Here is a 21,880-nt window from a genome sequence, read left to right as displayed (position 1 = left end):
CTTCCATATGATAAATTGAAAGGCCCTGTTATCTGTCTGTGGTGAAGGGGAGCTGTCTGGGCTTTGATAAGATATCACTTCTCCCAGGTGAGAGGTGGCTGACAGCATGCCCAAGCAAATCAACACCTCAGAACGGAGCCGGGACAAGAAGCCAGGGCCACAATCTACAGACAGCACTGCTTCCGTTCCCTTTGTATTTAAGTTTCAGACTCATCTTTCCATGATTACCAACAGTTATTTCTCTTTCGAGCTAGCAGTTAACAACCGCTACCCTTTTCACCACGAAGAGAGAATCTTAAAGCTGAAAACATATCTTCTGGAGATTGTTGGCTCATGGCACACAGGCTGCCTACCTCCTAAGCAACAAACCCTGTTCCCTGACGTCATACTCATTCATGTCCCATAAGAAATACATGAAAAAAATACACATTACTATCGAATAGATGAATTTTGGTATTTCCTATGTAATAAAATTAATTACTTGTGTCTGGGTGGGCATCATCCCCATGAGCTGGCTTAGGTTTGGCATATGTTGTAGTGTTGATTAGGAAAAACCAAAGCTATGACATATAGTCAAGGATTTACTTTTAAAGTTTTTCATGTCTTCTTGTTGCGTGTATATGGTGTGCATGTAGGGGGATCAGGGGACAAGTCTGTGGAGTTGGTTCTCTCCTTCAGCCTTTGTGTGAGCTTCAGGGATTGAACTCAGGTCATCAGGCTTGCGTGATGAACACTTTACCTTGTGAACCAAAAAAAACCTTGATTTTTTTTTTTAATGGTTCTGGACTATACTAGTAAAAGTTGAGTTTCTACCCAGGGTGTACATAAGGAAAGGAGCATAGCTTCAGTAGATCAAGGCTTCATGAAGACCAGAGACAGGAAACTGTGTATAGTCGGAACTTTGAGGAGAAGGCCATCTGAGAGACGGTCTATTTCAAATACAAACACAACCTTGATTCAGGTTTAGGACCTGCACGTTTCCACATCCAGTGGGTACCAGGCCAAGCTCCCAAACCCTGACTGTGGCAAGAATTCTTTTGCCCTTTGAGCCTGATCTCAGCCTGCCATCCCCTCTCTCCCACAACTCGGCCGTGCGGACTGGCTGCCATGGCAAACAGCTGAATGTACCCTTTGGTGATCACTCAGGGAGACAGTCTGCTGTTGTTTCTCATGTTCTTGAGCAGGATAAAAGTATGGCAGCTGCTAACATCACCACCTTGTGTACAAACATTTTTTTGCACACATTCTCTCGTCATTAGTGCCTAGCAATCTCACAAAGCAAAGCAGAGTTCCAGTGACAGACAACACTTAAGTAACTTTGTCATTTGGAGTCTGAAAACAGAAACCATGGCTCGTTTCCCGCTTCTTGACAATTAGTTATACATGCAATGCTCCTCTGCAGTCAAAGAAGAAAGACTAGCTCAGAGCCCTGGGGACTGAGAATCTGTCAGACTGGGGCAGGGGGACAATAACCCAGGAGTTGAGAGAAAAAGATAAGAGAGGGCTGGTGTGATGGCCCCACGGTAGAGCCGCTTGATACGGAGCCCCAGGGTCTGAGTTTGACACCCAGGACTCGCATGGTGGAAGGAGGGAGCTGACTCACAGAGTCCTCTGACCTCCACATACACAGTGTGGCATGTGCGTCCAAACACCCACAAATTAATAAATAAAAATGCAATCCAATTTTTGAACCAAAAGAGACTTGAATCTCCCGTGGCACCAGGCAAGCCCCTGACTCACAGCCACACTCCCTGAGCCCTTTTGACTTGCAAACGGGCTAAGGTTTGATGCAATTGTTCATGTAAATGTCTAATTCTGGTCTCTGTCCAGTGGTGGAAACCTCTTGAGGTTCTGAACACCGGACTTCTCCCTCAGGGTTCTGGCATGTTGGAGCACCCAGGAAGTGCAAATTCTCAATCATCCTTGGAGAGCATCTATACTGACCACGACATCATTTTCCAAAGAGAAATCCTTGTCCCTTCTTGCCTTCTGGCTAAGATCAAGTGGAAGACATACCTCGTATGCTGACCCAGGAGGCCGCAGCTCAGGAGGACAGAGTGGGACTCTCTGTGCAGGCCTCAGGGACACACACAAGTGTCCTGTGCTACTTACTCTTCCTCTCAAAACATTCCAGGTCGTTTCTAGGGGAAAAAAAAAACCAATTAATTTTACATTAGGATTTCTCATAGACTTTTCTTTTGATAAATGAACTCATATCACATTTTATTAGCTCACTGAGGTATGAAGACCAGTCAGGGGGTTAAAAATGCTTCCCTTGGATCTGAGTTTGATCCCTAAAACCTAGATTTAAAAAGTTAGGCCTGGTGGTGTGCACATGTAGTCCTGGGCTGGGGAGGCAGACACAGGTGTGTCCCTAGGACTTCCTGACCACGAGGCCTAGCCTAACCAGTGAGTTCCAGGCCAGTTATAGACATGTCTCAAAGGAAGGTGACATCTCCTGGGGAAAGAAGCCTGAGGTTGGTGTTGGACTCCACACATGGGTGCACACATATGCACACATGCATGTGCACACATGTGCATGTGTACATAAATACACAAGTAAATATTTATTAGCTCACATGGCCGCAAAATAAGAATAGTTATAAGTTGTTGGGAGTAATGTTCACTAGGGTTTCCATTGCTGTGAAGAAACACTGTGACCATGGGAAGGAAAGCGTTTATTTCATCTTATGTCTCTCAGAACAAACTTTATCCCTGAGGGATGTCACGGCAGGAACTGGAGGCAGGAGCTGATGCAGAGGCCATGGAGGGGTGCTGTTTACTGTTTGCTCCTCATGGCTTGCTCATTCTTCTTTCTTATAGCACCCAGGACCACCTGCCCAGGGATGGCTCCACCCACACTGGCCTAGACACTCACTCCCACATCCATCACAAATTAAGAAATCTCATGGTAGCATTTTCTTAATTAAGAGTCTCTCTTCCCACATGACTCTAGCTTGGGTCAAGTTGTCATGACCTGGCAGACAATCAGTATCTTGTCGGTCTAGAGTTTTTTTTTTTTTTTGGTTTTTTGAGACAGGGTTTCTCTGTGTAGCTTTGCGCCTTTCCTGAAACTCACTTGGTAGCCCAGGCTGGCCTCGAACTCACAGAGATCCGCCTGGCTCTGCCTCCCGAGTGCTGGGATTAAAGGCGTGCGCCACCACCGCCCGGCTAGAGTTTTTATATCAAAGATAAAGTTTGATTATGTGCTTGGTGTTTTTAAAGCAAAGGATAACAATTCAAATTGTGACTGAATGTATCTATGTGTGTGTGTGTCTCTGTCTCTGCCTGAGAACCTTGGCCCAGTGAATTTGTGACATTGGCTAATAGAATTTTCATCTAGTTTTGATTCTTCAGCATGATCTTCTATTACTAGATCAAAAAAAAAATCTTGTCTTGAGCCATCTCATCCTGATGCATCTGATTTTGTATGATCTTGGAAGCTAAGGAGGGTCAGGCCCATCTTGGATGGGACTCTGCCTGGGAATATCAGGTGCCGTAGGCTTAGAAAAATCTTGCAAAAATAGTAGTGAGTTCCAGAGCATCTTTTTTTAAATCAATATATGTGCTTGAGTTTATTATTGCTGGCATTATTTCATGCTATTTACTAGATGTAGAAACAAGCTTCATTTCAGAAGTAGAATCCAAATAAACAAACCACAAAATGCTGTGTTTTTTCACGAATCAATCATATGACTAAAATATTTACACAATGATGTCACAAATCCTGTCTTCCTCAGTTCCACAGTCATGATTTTATAACTATGCAAATGCCAAGTGTACCTTCTTTCTCACTCTAATATGCTTATTGTTATGTGCAAAGGCCATCCCTGGGCTGATGGTCCTGGGTGCTATAAGAAAGAAGAATGAACAAGCCATGAGGAGCAAACAGTAAACAGCACCCCTCCATGGCCTCTGCAACCGAATTATATGTCTGGTTATAAATTATAAATCAAGAAAACCTCTTGGTTTATGTGGACTTGGGAGTGTCTTCATCCTGACAATTTTTCTGATAAATCAACTAGGAAAATCCCAAAGACTTGATTTCAGCCATTGTTCTGGAAACTTCTTGTCACACCCTGCAATTCTGGCCTTTGACTAGTGACGTGTGGGCTGTTGAGAGCAGATGCATTTCCTTGAGACTGTTCTGCCACCTTTCCCTAAGCCATGGGATGCCTCATGGTCCAAGAGGGAACGTGGTTTCTTTTAATGCTTATGTGTATGCATGTGTGTGTGTGTGCCACATGTGTGCCGTGCCCTCGGAAGCCAGCGAAAAGAGCTGGATCCTCTGAAGCTACAGGCAATTGTAAGCCATCTGATGTGTGCCCTGGGAACTGAACTGGGATGGATAAACTACAAGAACAGCAAACATTCTTTATTGTTTGTTTTGAGACAAGGTCTCACTATGTAGCCCTGGCTGTACTGGAATCCACTATGTAGACCAGGCTAGCCTCAGTCTCACAGAGATCTGCCTGCCTCTGTGTCCCAAGTTATGGGATCAAAGGTGTGGGTCACCTCACCTTGCAAACAGCAAGCCCTCTTAAGTGTCGAGCCATCTCTTCAGCCCACGAGGTTTCTTTTTTGTCAACTGTGTTGGCAGGAGATCACAGAGGTCAGAGAGATGGCAGAGATGCTGGCCACTGAGCAAACAAAGAGCTTGAGTCGGCTGATCTTAGTTCAAACTCTGCTCTGGTCAGCTGAGGCCTCGGGCACAGCATCTTAATGACACAGGAAGGAGGGTCGTGTACCAGGAGCTTGACCTGGTGAGGTAGACATCTGCTGATACAGGGCTCTAAGCTGGACAGTGGGCCTGCTGCCATGCTGTTAGTCAAATGCAGGAGGAACCCGATACTTACTCCTATGTTCTTTACTGGGGATAAAATAGTCATCTACCTACTATGACAACAAATATGCATCCTCACACGCACATGCGAGGATGTGATGGAATGGATCGAAAAGAATACCAAGGTCAGTTTCTCAGGGCTATGGTTTTAGAAGGCTTCAGGCTTCTCTCCAGGAGCAATTTACTTGATACTAAGCAATTGTTTCAGGTGGCTGATGTTTAAAAAAGCAGAGCACTTGCAGACTTTACAGGGAGAAAACGAACTTGCGACATCTGCAAAATGCCTAGTGAACACTGCTTCCCATGTTTTTAACTACTCATGTCAAGTAATGTGGGCATGCAGAATGAAACTCCAGTGTCAATGTGAATTATAGCTCGGTTGCTATCTAAAATTCCGCAACAGACATGAAGATGATACTGAAATGTTTTAATAAAAGTAAGTTTTGAAGGCCTGGAGAGATGGTTTAGTGGTGAAGATCACTGGCTACTCTTGCAGAGGACCTGGGTTCAATTTCCAGCATCCACACGGTGGCTCACAACCTTCTGAAACTCCCATCTCAGGGAAACCAATGTTTCCTCAGGCACTGCATGCACATGGTACACATACATACATACATGTAGGCAAAACACTCATACACATAAAATAATAAATAAAAATAACGTTTGAGATTACAAACCTACACTAAAATAGTATGCATTTTTACCTCCCTCTCCCACCCTTTTCTGAGACAATGTCTCACGTAGCCCAGGTTGGCCGCAAATTCAATATGTTGCAAAGTATGACCTTGAGTTATGATTTTTCTGCTTCTACTTCCCAACTGCAGGGGCCACTTTGTCACCAGGCCTAGTTTAATGTGATGCTGGGGATCGAACCAGGCTTCATGAATGCTTTTTGGTAAAAAGCACTCTATCAAAAGAACTGTAAAATACCCCGTTTGAAACTGAGTTTACACAGGAGAATTAACAAACAAATGCTATATGGTGGAAATTGCTTAGCAATTTCTTCCTCTTCCCTAAATATTCAGAGAGTGTAACATTTCTACAGGACAAACCCCACGGCCAACGTTCTCTGTGGAAAATGCCTGAGCTCACTTCTCTGCCTGAGACGTCAGAATACGAAGGTGGAGTTGAGGACACCAGTACCACTGATAAGAAAGAAAGAAACAGCGCTATTCCATCTCAACTAACTTTATTTCCAAAACTCAAAACCATAGCCGTGAAGCAACTTTGGGATGTGAGAGAGGCCATCTGATTCTGTTGATGCATCAACCTGAGAAACTTTCTTCGGTTTCCTATTTAAAATTTCCTTTCTTATTCCCCATGTCACATCTTCCTGCAGCTTGAATTACCCTCGTTTCTCAGACTGGTAAGGCAGTGAAAAGATGTTTGTTCTGCTAATTAACTTTATTACCCTGATAACTCCCTGCAGCCTTTGAGGAAAACAATTACCGGTACACCCCCCCCCCCCCCCCCCCCCGACTTTTTTGCCAGTAGGGGTAAGAAAAAAAAAGGGAAAAAAAAAAAGGACAAAAAAGACTATTAATTAGAATGGAGGCCCAGGTCCCTGCCACGTTCCCAGGCCCTCGAGCAGGATAGCATTACATTGTCAGTAGCAATTTAGCTCTCATCTGTCTGCGCTAATTATTGTCACATTCATCAAATTCATCAACAAAAGTGCTCTCAGAAGGATTGCATATTTGCTGTTAATACAGCATAAACTGGTGTTACCCATCACCACATTTGTGATTGTGAGAGGGACACAACTTATTCATCCCTAATTAGAGCAAGCTGGGTAATTAATTATGCATTCCGCCTTATTACTTCTGAGTTCCCAGATATTGTTTGTCTAAAAAGGGGGAGAAAGCAGGAGAGAGAAGCCTGAAAAAATGCAAGGAAAAAAAAAAGAGAAAAAGGGGGAAAAAGGGTGATGTGTTTTGTCACATGCGGTATGCCATAATTCCCACCTGACAAAATAGCTGAATCAGGGGAAAATTGCGAGTTGTCAGCGCAGAATCAACTGCTGCAATAGCTGATTAGCGATCAGCACCTGTGACAGGTGCTGCGCGGGATGTAAACTTGGTTTGATTAACAGTCACTGGACGAATAAATATTAGTGACAGTCACCGGAGAGCAAGTTTGCTTGTTTGCTTCCTGTTAACACATCACATGCGTTAAAGTTATTGATATTTCTGTCTGAGACACAGTATTTTTTTTTTTTTATCTGCCAACACTGGCAGGGAGTTCTAATGGATTGTGTTTATTTCTGTTCTGTTATTTTATTTCAAAGCTAAAATTGTGTTTTGACAGGATGACCTATAGGGGTTTAAATCTAGCAGGTGTGGGAGAAAAAAAACCAAAAAACAAAAAAAACAACAACCCCCCCCCAAAAAAAACAAGAACAACAACAAAAACAACCCAGACTCACACTTGGCTTAATTGATGCTCACCTGCTAGCAATCTCTCTCTCTCTCTCTCTGTGTGTGTGTGTGTGTGTGTGTGTGTGTGACTATATTCATTACACCCCCTTACACATATGTACAATAATTACTAAAGAAGTTTTGGGCAAGAAAAAAAATAAGCCACAGGCATTACCTTAGAAAGTGTGATAACCACCTAGTTTTTAAATGTTTCATTTTATTTTGAAAATATCAACAGTAAGAGTCCAGAGTTGAAAAGATCATTCTCATTAGACAGGTATTCATAGCCTTTTGGGGGGTTGTCCAGTATGGACAGGAGGGACTTAACCTGTTTCAGCAACTAAGAGTCAAGCTGTACAAGTCAGCGAGCAAAGGATGAGTGATGAAAGGAGCGTGTTATCTTAAAATCTTGTGTGTGTGTGTGTGTGAGAGAGAGAGAGAGAGACAGAGAGAGAGAGAGAGAGAGAGAGAGACAGAGACAGAGACAGAGAGAGAGAGACAGAGAGAGAGAGATCAGGGTCTCATGTAGCCCAGGCTGGCCACAAACTCCATGTGTAGCCAGGGATGACCTGGACCTCCCATTCCTCCTTCCTCCTAGGTGCTGGGATCAGATGCGTGACCACTGGGCCGAGTTGATGCGATGTGGAGGACGGAACCTAGATCTCTGTATGGTGATGAACTGAGCTACACCTCTGGCCTTTCTGTTTAGATTATAGTAATGATTGAAGACACTGCCTTCACTGTGGTAGCTTTGCATGTTGTAATGTATCTAGAGAGGTCAAGACTGGGATCCCGAAGAACCAATTTCAAACCTTAGTGTGAGCTTGGTGTTTAATCTGCCAGAGTTTTTGCTTTCTTGTGGGTGAGTGGGGACATTTTCTTTTCTTTTCTTTTCTTTTTTCTTTTTCTTTTCTTTTTTTTTTTTAAGACAGGGTTTCTCTGTGTAGTTTTGATGCCTGTCCTGGATCTCGCTCTGTAGACCAGGATGGCCTCGAACTCACATTTTCAACATACACCATGTGGAAATGAGACAGTAGGTATTCCGCACCTTAATGGGGCCTGCCGCAGGCAGTGCCAAGGAACACCTTAGTCATGTCACATAGCATTCAGGTCATCTCCAGTTTCCGTTTCACACAGGAAGTTACTTTACACCAACCAATTGCCCTTTTCCCTCCTCAGAGTATGACCAGAGACCAAAATTAAAACACTACGTCTGTTTACCCTTGAGTGAAACAAGGTGAGAAATCAAGATGAGAGACTTCCCAGTAGTGACACCCCAAGGAGCCACTGGGGATCACTCAGAGGCTTCCCAAGGTACAAAGTTGAACCTGTGGGCCAGAAGCTAGAGAGGACCTCCTGTCCTTCCACCAATCTCCCGAAGATAAGTTCTGGACGATAGTAGAGATCCCCTGAGAGAAGTGTTTAGTGCCATCACATATTTGGATGGAATTGAGATGATTACCAAACGTCAACAACAAACACAGCAGTAGTAAGGCAGGCTCCCCGTGTCCCTTCAGCAGGTACTTAGTGTGTGTGTACATTTTAACACCCAAGGACTAAAGTGTCCGATACACTGAGAGCCCAGTGTCACAGAATTTTCACACCAGTGTTAAGAAAATGGCCAAGCTTGATGTCTAGGCCTAACGACCCAGCAAGGCAGAGGCAGGAAGATTGCAAGAAGGCCAGCGGGAGCAAGGTAGTGAGAGCTTGTCTCAAAATAAAAAGAAATAAACCAATCAAATAAAATGACAGTTGGGGAACAGCAGTTCAGTAGCTCACACATACCATGTAGTAAAGGTGACATTCCCTGGGACATTAGGGAGCATGTATGTGCAGGCTAGTCTATGTCAACTTGATGGACAAACTAGAGTTGTCTGAAAGGAGGGAAACTTAATTAAGAAAAATGTTCCATAAGGCTGTAAGGCATTTTCTTAGTGAATTATTGATGGGGGAGGGCTCAGCCTATCACGGGTGGTTCCACCCTTGGGCTGATGGTTCTGTGTTCTATGAGAAAGCAGGCTGAGGAAGCCATGGAAAGCAAGCCAGCAAACAGCACCCCTCCATGGCCTCTGCATCAGCACCTGCCTTCAGGTTCCTGCTCTGCTTGAGCTCCTGTCCTGACTTCCTTCAGTGATGAACAGTGACATGGAAGTGTGAGTCAAATAAATCCTCTTCCTCCAACTTGCTTTTTGGTCATGGCGTTTCGTCACAGCAGCAATAGAAACCCTGACTCAGACAATGTGCCTGCTGGATCATCTTCCACTCATGATATATAACATCTAGGCATACACGGCATGGAAATAGTTCACAGCTCATGGGCATCTGGTTTGTGTCTGCATTGCCTGTGGCTGCTGAGTTGTTACATCAAAAACAGGAAGTTCAACAAAACCAGAAATATTTACTAAGCGTACAAGACTGAGTAGGAGCCTAGGGCCCAGAGTGCGTGATTCTTGTCCTCATGGCACTGAGATGTTGCTGGTGTGCAGTTTATTTCTAATAATGGGAAGGAGATGAGATCATTGGACATTTAGACTGTTCAAAGACCTCAAGCCCACTAGCATTCAACTTCAATATTTTAAAAAAATGATAACCATTTATAGTGGTGTGTGTGTGTGTGTGTGTGTGTGTGTGTGTGTGTGTGTGTGTGTGGTGTACTTGACCATACAGGCATGTGTGGAGGCTAGTGGCTGACACTAGGAAGTCTTTCTCAGTCATTCTCCTCCCTTCCTCCTTCCTCCCTTCCTCCTTCCTCCCTTCCTCCTTCCTCCCTTCCTCCTTCCTCCCTTCCTCCTTCCTCCCTTCCTCCTTCCTCCCTTCCTCCTTCCTCCCTTCCTCCTTCCTCCCTTCCTCCTTCCTCCCTTCCTCCTTCCTCCCTTCCTCCTTCCTCCCTTCCTCCTTCCTCCCTTCCTCCTTCCTCCCTTCCTCTCTTCCTCCTTCCTCCCTTCCTCCTTCCTCCCTTCCTCCTTCCTCTCTTCCTCCTTCCTCCCTTCCTCCTTCCTCCCTTCCTCCTTCCTCCCTTCCTCCCTTCCTCCCTTCCTCCCTTCCTCCTTCCTCCCTTCCTCCTTCCTCCCTTCCTCCTTCCTCCCTTCCTCCTTCCTCCCTTCCTCCTTCCTCCCTTCCTCCTTCCTCCCTTCCTCCTTCCTCCCTTCCTCCTTCCTCCCTTCCTCTCTTCCTCCTTCCTCCTTCCTCTCTTCCTCCTTCCTCCCTTCCTCCTTCCTCCCTTCCTCCTTCCTCCCTTCCTCCTTCCTCCCTTCCTCCTTCCTCCCTTCCTCCTTCCTCCCTTCCTCCTTCCTCCCTTCCTCCTTCCTCCCTTCCTCCTTCCTCCCTTCCTCCCTTCCTCCTTCCTCCCTTCCTCCTTCCTCCCTTCCTCCTTCCTCCTTCCTCCCTTCCTCCTTCCTCCCTTCCTCCTTCCTCCCTTCCTCCTTCCTCCTTTCCTCCTTCCTCCCTTCCTCCTTCCTCCCTTCCTCCTTCCTCCCTTCCTCCTTCCTCCCTTCCTCCTTCCTCCCTTCCTCCTTCCTCCCTTCCTCCTTTCTCTCTTCCTCCTTCCTCCCTTCCTCCTTTCTCCCTTCCTCCTTCCTCCCTTCCTCCTTCCTCCCTTCCTCCTTCCTCCCTTCCTCCTTCCTCTCTTCCTCCTTCCTCCCTTCCTCCTTCCTCCCTTCCTCCTTCCTCTCTTCCTCCTTTCCCTTCCTTCCTCCTCCCTTCCCCCTTCCTTCCTTCCTCCTTCCTTCCCCTTTCCTTCCTTCCTCCCTTCCTTCCTTCCTCCCTCCCTTCCTTCCTCCCTCCCCCCCAGTCTTTCTTTTAAGACAAGGTCTTTCTGTCATTGAACTGTACCATTTGAGCTAGGCTGAGTGATGTCCCTCATCCTAGGACATCTCCCTCTTCTCCCAAGAGTTGGGTGCTGGGATCCAAATCTTAAGTTCTTCTGCTTATACAGCCAGCGCTTTCCCCGACCCCCAGCCCCTATTGTGTGCCTTAAAAACAACTGAAGAGAGGCGTTGGAAGCCTCAGGACATAGAAAGTGATGAGTGTTTAAAGAGAAAATGCTAATCACCCGGGCTCATCATTATGAATTACAGTATATACCACCTTATCCCACTGTGCCCCATAAATGTATACAGTTTTTATGTGTCAATTAAGGTAAATAACAAAATAAATGCAAACAAATGTGAGATCAAGTGATTCATTGAGAAGCTGCACCAAGGTTTGTTCTTATCTGTACTGGTAAGCTGCACACAGAAACAGCCAGCATGAAAAGGGGGCGCGGTTACATTATGGACCCCTGGGAACAGTCGTGGGGAGACTCGGGCTGGTCAGGAGAGGGCATGGTGAGAACAGCTGCCCGAGCTTCTCTGTGGTTGTCACGGGAAGGCCTGGGAAGGCTGAGGATCTGCGGCTACGGGTGCCTGTTGCTCCCTTTCACTCCTCGTCACACGGTGACGTCAGTCTCGGGGCAGCAATCCTGACTGTGCCGTGATGCCACACCGTGGCTAAAAAGGCTTGCCTGCGTGGGTCATTCCAACTTGGTGCAACTCTAAAGCCATGAGGAGCAGGTACTGAGAGAGGAGAGGGCTGGCGCCTAGTGACCTGATAGTGTCACTGTGCCATTGTTACCAAATTAGCTTCCTCATCAGTGAAATAAATATGGGGAAGTTCGGAGTTATAGTTCCCAGATCCATCGCGGGCTCTTCCGCCTTTGGGACAATGACTAGACTGGAACACCTTTGTTAGTGGCAAATGAACAGGCCTTATGTTCTAAGGTCACATTTAGGAGCGCAGAAGGCTTTAACCTCTTATTCTTGATGCTTGTTTCTAACTCTTTTTATTACTTTTCTTCACTGAACAACAAAAGCAGAGGCCTGGGAAGAAGGCTCAGTTTGTAAAGTGGACCTGAGTTTGGCTCCTCTGCCTGGGTGTGGAGAAGAACAGGAAAGACACCCACATGCCCTCTGACTCCCCCTTCCATTCGGTTCCCAAAGACTCAACCCACTCCCCCCCCCAGATCGCCCACCCCTCACTGCCATGCCCCTTCACCACCCTGGGTAGATACCCCTGCCCAGGTGCAGGCCATGCCAGTCAGAACAGACCACACTAACCAGAAGAACAAATAGGCGAACTCAGGCAGACTTCCTGCTGGACCAAAGGCCATGCCTGTCACCAGACGTCCAGCCCCCAACTCAGATGGAGACTCCATGCTGGTCACGCCACCTGCCAGAAATCCAGGCCACAAAGACCAGAAGACCAAAGAGGAAACAGAAACAGGAACAGAGGAACAAAACACCCACCCAACAAAGATAAACCCAGAAATGGGCATGTAGACCTATAATCACCCCAAACCCAGATGCCGAGACACCAGTGTAAGAACACCACCAGAGCATAGCTATCCTACCACAGCAAGCCCTGAATATTCCAACATGGCTGAAGCCCCCCCCCCCACGACCTTAAAGCTGACTTTATGAAGATGATAGAGGTTCTTAAAGAGGAAATGAGTAAATCCCTCAAAAGTCAGGAAAACACAAATAAACAATTGGAGGACATGAATAAGTCCCTTAAAGAAAGCCAAGAAGAAAAAAACCAAACAGTTGAAGGAAATGAATAAAATTGTTCAAGACCTGAAAATGGAAATAGAAGCAATAAAGAAAACACAAACTGAGGGAATTCTGGAAATGGAAACTCTAGGTAAGAGAACAGGAACTATAGACTCAAGCGACACCAACGGAACATAAGAGATGGAAGTGAGAATCTCAGGCATTGAAGACATGAGAGAAGAAATAGATACATTTGTCAAAGAAAATGTTAAATATAAAAAGATCTTGACACAAAACACCCAGGAAATCTGGGGCACTATGAAAAGACCAAACTCAGAGGCCCAGAAAACATCTTTAACAAAATTACAGAAGAAAAATTTTCTAGCCTAAAGAAGAACATGCCTATAAAGGAACAAGAAGCTTACAGAATATCAAATAGATTGGATCAGAAAAGAAAGTCCCCCTACCACATAATAATCAAAACACTAAACATGCAACAGAGAAATGCTGTAGGATGTTCTGTATGTCAAATGTGTTGCTGATTAGTCAATAATTAAAACACTGATTGGCCATTGGCTAGGCAGGAAGTGTAGGCGGGACAAGGAGGAGAATAAAGCTGGGAAGTGGAAGGCTGAGTCAGAGAGACAATGCCAGCTGCCACGATGAGAAACAGCATGTGAAGATGCCGGTAAGCCACGAGCCATGTGGCAAGGTATAGATTTATAAAAATGGATTAATTTAAGCTGAAAGAACAGTTAGCAAGAAGCCTGCCATGGCCATACAGTTTGAAACCAATACAAGTCTCTGTGTTTACTTGGTCGGGTCTGACGGCTGTGGGACTGGCAGGTGAGAGAGATTTGCCCTGACTGTGGGCCAGGCAGGAAAACTCCAGCTACAAATGGCGTCCAACGTGGTGGCAAGAGTTTCCACCTAAAACCTGAGAAAAGATTCTAAAACGGAGCTAAAAACAGTTCCTAATTGTCTCTCTCAAATGAGCGGCAGCTGCTGGTTTGAGCTACTGGTGGGTTCCTAACCTGCGTGCTCGACCTGCCTGTGGCGGGAATGAGGCCTTTGCAAGTGGCACTTTGAGCTGCATGGTGGATTTAGCCTTTGCTGGTGCAGAGCAAAAGGGGAGGTTTCTGGGCTACACGCTGCTTGGCTAAAAGCATAGACCCCCGATAGCTCCCAGAGCTGGCGGTAAACCATGGCCATGTTGGGAAGCTGAGGTGGGTGGATCCAGCAGCCACAGCTGCTGCAGTTTAAGGCAATAGATTTACAATAAGACAGATTCAGATGTAATAGTTTACAATGTGTGTAAAAGATACGTAGGCTTGAAAGAGACAAAAAAGATGATATATAGAGTTATAGAAACAAATACATAGTTTTAAAAAATAAAGTCTTTAAAGAGACAGTAAAGGTAGTATAAAAAATAAGCCACGTAAAAATGGATATTACACAGAGAATCTGCATTGTGTTGTCTTTGGGACTTTTAACTGCAGAAAAATATTTGATTGTAAAAGCTGTTGAGTTATGCCAAAATGTATATTTTAAAGGTACCTTGACTTCAAAATTTGGATATAAGGATATGTTACTTTGGAAAGGAGACTCTGCTTTTGTTCCCACAGAAAGCCAGAGGCTATGGATTTGTTCCAGATTAAGATACATCAGGTTTGACCAGCCAAGACCCCCTGAAAGGTCTCCGATGACACCATGGCCCAGATGATCCAACATCCAGAACGGTTTGAAGGCATCTGGCTCAGACGATACAGCCTCATGGACTTTTCCATGATCCTAAAATTTTCTTTGTTTCCCCATAAGATACAGCGCCCCCCTCCAGCAGGAAGTAGTAAGAGAAGCTACGCCCAAATTCCCAAATTATATGTAATTTTACTTTGTTAAGGTTAAAACCTTCCTTTTTGAAAAAAAAAATGGGGGAAGTGCTGTAGGATGTTCTGTATGTCAAATGTGTTGCTGATTAGTCAATAATTAAAACACTGATTGGCCATTGGCTAGGCAGGAAGTGTAGGCGGGACAAGGAGGAGAATAAAGCTGGGAAGTGGAAGGCTGAGTCAGAGAGACAATGCCAGCTGCCACGATGAGAAACAGCATGTGAAGATGCCGGTAAGCCACGAGCCATGTGGCAAGGTATAGATTTATAAAAATGGATTAATTTAAGCTGAAAGAACAGTTAGCAAGAAGCCTGCCATGGCCATACAGTTTGAAACCAATACAAGTCTCTGTGTTTACTTGGTCGGGTCTGACGGCTGTGGGACTGGCAGGTGAGAGAGATTTGCCCTGACTGTGGGCCAGGCAGGAAAACTCCAGCTACAGAGAAAGAATATTAAAAGCTGCAAGGGAAAAAGGCCAAGTAACATATAAAGGCAGATCTATTAGAATAATACCTGACTTCTCAACAGAGACTCTAAAAGCCAGAAGGGCCTGGCCAGATTTCCTGCAGACTCTAAGAGACCAAAGATGCCATCCTAGACTACTATACCCAGTGAAACATCCAATCTCCAAAGATGGAGAAAACAAGATATTCCACAATGAAGTCAAATTTAAGCAATGTCTATCTACAAAGCCAGCCCTACAGAAGGTGCTAGAAGGAAAACTCCAACCCAAGGAGGTTAAATAAACCCATGAAAATACAGGAAAAAAATAATCTCATACCAGCAAAACCAAAAGAAGGGAAATACACACACACACACACACACACACACACACACACACACACACACACACAATCACCACCAACAAAATACTATCTCTCAATATCAATGGACTAAATTCCCCAATAAAAAGGCACAGGCTAATGGAATGGGTGCAAAAACAGGTTCCATCCTTCTGTTCCATACAAGAAACACACCCCAACATCAAAGATAGTCATTGCCTTAGTCTAAAGGGTTGGAAAAAAGATTTTCCAAGCAAATTGACCCAAGAAGCAAGCTGGTGTAGCTATTCTAATAACTAACAAAATAGATTTCAAACCAAAACTAATGAAAAGGTATGGGGAAGGACACTCCATACTCATCAAAGGAAAAATCCATCAAGAGGATATTTTAATTCTTAATATCTATGCTCCAAACACAAGGGCACCCATATTTGTGAAAGAAAATTACTAAAGCTTAAAACACATATCAAATCTCACACATTAATAGTAGGAAACTTCAATACCACACTCTCACCAATGGATAAGTCATCTAGACAAAAACTAAGCAGAGAAATAATGGAGCTAAAAGATGTTATGACCCAAATGGACCTAGCAGACATTTATAGAGCATTTCACCCAAACACAAAAGAATATACCCTCTTCTCAGCACCCCAAGAACCTTCTCTAAAATTGACCACACACTGTGTCACAAAGTAAGTCTCAACAGATACAATAAAATTGAAATAACCCCCTGTATCTTATAAGACCACCAAAGACTAAAGCTGAATTTCAACCACAGAAACAATGGGAAGTCTACAAACTCATGGAAAATGAACAATTCTGAAGCATGAATCTATTTGATTTTAACCATAAAAACCTGGAGTTAGATATCGAGGGTGAAAGCTGAAAGATCAGAGAAGCAGAGCAACCAGCAACCAGAGGGCTCTTACCTCTATGAAATCTCAGTCAGAATGGGCCAAGATCCCGGCTCCACTGGCCTTATATTCCTGTCTCTACCTCCCTAGTGCTGGGATTAAAGGTGTGAGCTGCCACCACCTGGTTCTCTTTCTCTTTTAGACTGATTCAGTCTCATGTAGCTAAGGGTGACCTTGAACTCCTGATCTTCCTGCTTCCTCTTCCCAAGTGCTGGGATTAAAGGTGTGTGCCACCACTGCCTGGCTTCTATGGTTAACTAGTGCTAGCTCTGCCCTCCAATCTCCAGGCAAGTTTTATTTGTCAGAACACAAACAAAATATCATACAACACAACTCTCTACTACTCTTGACTGCTGGGTCAAGGCAGAAATAAATAAAGAAATTAAAGACTTCCTAGAATTCAAATTAAAATGAATGCACAGCATACCTGAACTTATGGGACACAATGAAAGACATCCTAAGAGGAAAGTTCATAGCACTAAGTGCTACATAAAGAAATTGGGGACCAACTTACCAGCACACCTGAAAGCTCTAGAACAAAGAAGCAAAAGCACCCAGGAGGAGTAGATGGCAGGAAATAATCAAACTGAGGGCTGAAATCAATAAAATAGCAACAAAGAGAACAATACAAAGAATCAATGAAACAAAGAGTTGGTTCTTGAGAAAACCAACAAGATAAAAAACCCTTATTCAAACTAACTAAAAGACAGAAAGAGGATATCCTAATTAATAAAATCAGAAATAAAATGGGGGACATAACAACAGACACCAAGGAAATCCAAAGAATCATTAGGTCATACTTCAAAAACCTGTACTCCTCAAAATTGGAAAATCTAAAATAAATGGACAACTTTCTTGATAAATACCACTTACCAAAATTAAATCAAGGTCAGATAAGTAATTTAAACAGCCTATAACCCTTAAGGGAATAGAAGCAGTCATTAAAAGTCTCCCAACCCAAAAAAACCCCAGGTCCAGATGGTTTTAGTGCAGATTTCTACCAGACTTTCAAAGAAGAGCTAATACCAATACTCCTCAAATTATTCCACAAAATAGAAACAGAAGGAACAGTGTCAGATTCATTTTATGAATTCACAGTCTCCGTGATACTCAAACCACACAGAGATTCAACAAAGAAAGAAAATTGCAGACCAATTTTCTTCATGAACAGTGATGCAAAAATACTCAGTAAAATATTTGCAAACCAAATCCAAAAACATATCAAAAAGGTCACCCACCATGATCAAGTAGGTTTCATCCCAGAGATGCAATGATGCAATATACAAAAATCTGTCAATGTAATCCACCATATAAACAAACTTAAAGAAAAGAAAACTCATGATCATCTCATTAGATGTTGTAAAATCCTTTGACAAAATCCAATATCCCTTCATGATAAAAGTCTTGGAGAGATTAGGGATACAAGGGACATACATACCTAAACACAATAAAGGCAATTTATAGGAAGCTTATAACCAACATTGAATTAAATGGAGAGAAACTCAAAGCAATTCCACTAGAACCAGGAAGAAAGCAAGGTTGTCCACGCTCTCCACATATACTTAAAATTGTACTTGAAGTTCTAGCTACAGCAATAAGACAAGTGAAGGAGATCAAGGTGATACAAACTGGAAAGGAAGAGGTCAAAGTATCACTATTTGCAGACGATATGATATTATACGTAAGTGATCCCCCAAATTCCACCAGGGAACTCATACAGTTGATAAACACCTTTATTGAAGTGGATGGATACAAGATTAACTAAAAAAAAATTCAGTAGCCCTTCTATATACTAACAATAAATGGGCAGAGAAGGAAATCAGGGAAACAACATCCTTCATAATAACCACAAATAATTTAAAACTCTAACAAAGACAGTGAAAGACTTATATGACAATAACTGCAAGCCTTTGAAGAAAGAAATTGAAGAAGATATCAGAAGATGAAAAGATCCCCCATGCTCATGGATCAGTAGGATTAACATACTAAAAATGACCATCCTACCAAAAGCAAGCTACATATTCAATGCAATCCCCATCAAAATTGCAACATAATTCTTTATAGACCTTGAAAGACTAATACTCAAATTCATAAGGAAAAACAAAAAACCCAGACTAGCTAAACAATCCTGTACAAGAAAGGAACTTCTGAAGGTCTCACCATCCCCAATTTCAAGCTCTACCATAGAGCAATAGTAATAAAAATGGCATAGTTCAATGGAATCAAATCAAAGACCCAGACATAAATCCACATACCTATGGACACCTGGTTTTTTTGATAAGCAAGTCAGAAATATACAATAGAAAAAAGAAAGCATCTTCAATGAACAGTGTTGGTCTAACTGGATGTCGTCATGTAGAAGAATGAAAATAGATACATATCTATCATCCTGCACAAACTCAAGTCCAAGTGGATCAAAGACCCCAACATGCAACCAGATACACTGAACCTGATAGAAGAGAAAGTGGGGAACAGCCTTGAACACAGTGGCAAAGGAGACAACTTCCTGAACAGAACACCAATAGCACAGGCACTAAGATCAGCAATTAATAAATGGGATCTCATGAAACTGAAAAGTTTCTATAAGGCAAAAGGAAAAATGGTAGCCTATAGAATAGGAAAAGATTTTAACCTACCCCACATCTAACAGAGGGCTAATATCCAAAATATATAAAGAACTCAAGAAACTAAATATAAACAACCCAAATAATCCAATTTAAAAATGGTGTACAGATATAAACAGATAATTTTCAACAGAGGAATCTCAAATGGTTGAGAAACACTTAAAGAAATGTTCAACATGCTTAGCCATCAGGAAAATGCAAATCAAAACGACTTGGAGAGTCCATCTTACACCTATCAGAATGGCTAAGATCAAAAACACAAGAGACAGCTCATACTGGTGATGTTGTGGAGCAAGGGGAACACTCCTCCATTGCTGATGGGAATGAAAACTTATGGCCACTTTAGAAATCAATATGGCAGTTTCTCAGAAAATTGAGACTCACTCTACCTCAAGACACCTATACCACTCCTGGGCATATACCCAAAGGATGTTCAATCAATACCGCAAGGACACTTGCTCAACTATGTTCATAGCAGCTTTGTATGTAATCGTCAGAAACTGGAAACAACCTAGATGTCCCTCAACTGAAGAATGGATAGAGAAAATGTGGTACATTTACACAACAGAGTATTATACAGCTGTTAAAAATGACATCATGAAATTTACACCCAAATGGATGGAACTAGAAAAAAAATCATCCTGAGTGAGGTAATTCAGGCCTATAAAGACAAGCATGGTATGTGCTCACTTATAAGTGGATATTAGCTGTAAAGTAAAGGATAATCAAGCTACAGCTTACAGACTCAGAGAGGCTAAGTAAAAAGGAGGGCTCAAGGGGTGGGGGATGCACGGATCTCCCAGGGAAGGGGACATAGAGTAGATTTTGAGGGTAGATTGGGGGCAGGCGGGGATGGGAACAGGAGAGATCTGGTGGAGGAGTAGAATGGATGGAAGAGTACTGGGAAAGGTGACTGGAACTGGGGGGCATTTGGGGGGCCAGGTAGAAATCTAGTGCAATGGAAACTGCCTGGAATCTACAAGGGTGACCCTAGTGAAGATCGGAGTCTACCATAACTGTCATCAGAGAGGATTTATCCAGTAATTGATGGGAGCAAATGCAGAGACCCACAGCCAAACACTAGTCGGAGCTTGGGGAATCCCTCGGAAGAGAGGGAGGAAGGATTGTAGGAGCCAGAGGGGTCAAGGTCACCAGGAGCAAAGGGTCCACAGAATCGACTAACCTGAGCTCACAGGGGCTCACAGAGACTGAACCAACAATCATGGACCCTGTATGGGTCTGACCTAGGTCTTCTGTATATATGTTATGGTTCTGTAGCTGGGTGTTCTTGTGGGCCTTCTAACAGTGGGAGTAGGGGTGTCTCTGACTCTTTTGTCTGCTTTTGGGAACCTTTTCCTCCTACTGGGTTGTCTCATCCAGTCTTGATATGAGGTATGTGCCTAGTCTTATAACTTTTTATGCCATGTTTGGTTGATATCCCTGGAAGGCCTGCTTTTTTCTGGGAAATGAAAGAGAATGGATCTGTGGATAGAGGGAGGTGGGGAGGGTGCTGGGAGGAGAGGAGGAAGGGGAAACTGTGGTCAGGCTATAATATATAAGAGAAGAAAAATAAATAAATTAAAAAATTATGAAAAAGGGAGGGAGGGAGGGAGGGAGGGAGAGAGAGAGAGAGAGAGAGAGAGAGAGAGAGAGAGAGAGAGAGAGAGAGAGAGAGAGACATGGCAACGCACTTGTCATGCCTGGAGACAGTACTGGGGGCAGAGGAGATGGGGGATGCCTGGAACTCATTGATCAGCAAGTCTAGTTGAATTGGTGAGCTGCAGGCCAGTGAAAGATCCTGTTTCACAAACAAAACACAGCCAAACAAGGTAGATGGCAGCTGAGAAAACATTCAAGATCATCTTCTGGTATTCCTAGACATGTGCACCACATAGACATTCATGCGCGCGCGTGCGCGCGCACATGCACACACACACACACACACACACACACACACACACACACACATCTGTAAATCTTGAGTCAGATCTTCTTAATTATTCAGTCTTATATTCTTCAGCATTTTATGTTAAAGGACCATCCAGGAAACATAAAACATAGGTAAAGCTGGGTTAGAGTGTGAGCTCCCTCAAGTAAACAGTTTTGGAAAGTGGAACCCTGAGAGGTCATGAGGGTGAACTTTGCACAGTAATGAGGACACGGATAAACAAGTCATGTGGCAGATTGACATGGAGGATCAGATTCTGTAAAGTTATAAAATCATTTTCCTTCTCTGAAAAGGAAGAGATTCTGAAACCTTGAAAGAGTCCCTGGACTTTAAATTACTTAATATTTCATTATATTTCTCGTAATTGAAGTAATAACTGATTATTCTACAATTAGGTTTGAATTAACTCATTCAGAACAATTGAACATTGAGATTGTAATTTTTTTGATCCAGACATGGCCATGCACTATGATTGCTGGATCACGAACTGAAGGCTAGCCAAGTCCAGCCTGGGCTACATAGTTAAACCCTGTTTCAAAAAACCAACAGTTAAACATGCAAAGAGATTGGAACCTTCACTTTACTAGTTTGTCTGAAAGAAAATGATCTGTGTAGAATACTTCCAGCACTAAGCCTGCCTGAGTTTTACTGGAGTTAAGAAAAATCTTATTTTCTTCCTTTAATACATCCCTGCCTCTAGACGATGGTTTTGATCAAAAAACTAAAACGTTGCAGTGGGTGGGAACGTGGGGTGGGCAAGCACAGAGCTAATGCCAAAAGATGCAAAAATGCCATGAAAATGCTTGGCCCAGAAATAATAGCTTACCAAAATACACACACAGTTGTTGGACTGCTGGGAAGATACGTAGCTGGCTGTATACAGTGCTGCTGGCCAACAAGCCCGGAGGCAGGCCAGCCCCATCCAGATGCCACTGCCA

At 43.6% G+C, this 21,880-nt stretch overlaps 1 protein-coding gene across 9 annotated transcripts in view; it reads right to left on the bottom strand.

The window, feature by feature from the left end:
- Sox2 (SRY-box transcription factor 2) overlaps nt 1–21,880 on the bottom strand; it is a 621,552-nt gene that overhangs the window by 189,486 nt on the left and 410,186 nt on the right. For 7 of the 9 annotated variants that reach the window (XR_008216414.1, XR_008216412.1, XR_008216413.1 and 4 more), the window contains exon 3: nt 2,017–2,141. The exons of the other annotated variants lie outside the window; for them this stretch is intronic. The gene's annotated coding sequence lies outside the window, so the exon portion shown is untranslated. The remainder of the gene's footprint in view (nt 1–2,016; nt 2,142–21,880) is intronic. 9 annotated transcript variants of the gene reach the window in all.

The sequence above is a fragment of the Peromyscus californicus genome, unplaced genomic scaffold, assembly GCF_007827085.1.
Source record: "Peromyscus californicus insignis strain IS unplaced genomic scaffold, ASM782708v3 Scaffold_9__1_contigs__length_137607984, whole genome shotgun sequence".
In the NCBI taxonomy this organism is placed as follows: domain Eukaryota; kingdom Metazoa; phylum Chordata; class Mammalia; order Rodentia; family Cricetidae; genus Peromyscus; species Peromyscus californicus.
The sequence above is the reverse complement of the archived record's forward strand: the minus strand, read 5'-3'. Positions and strand labels throughout refer to the sequence as shown.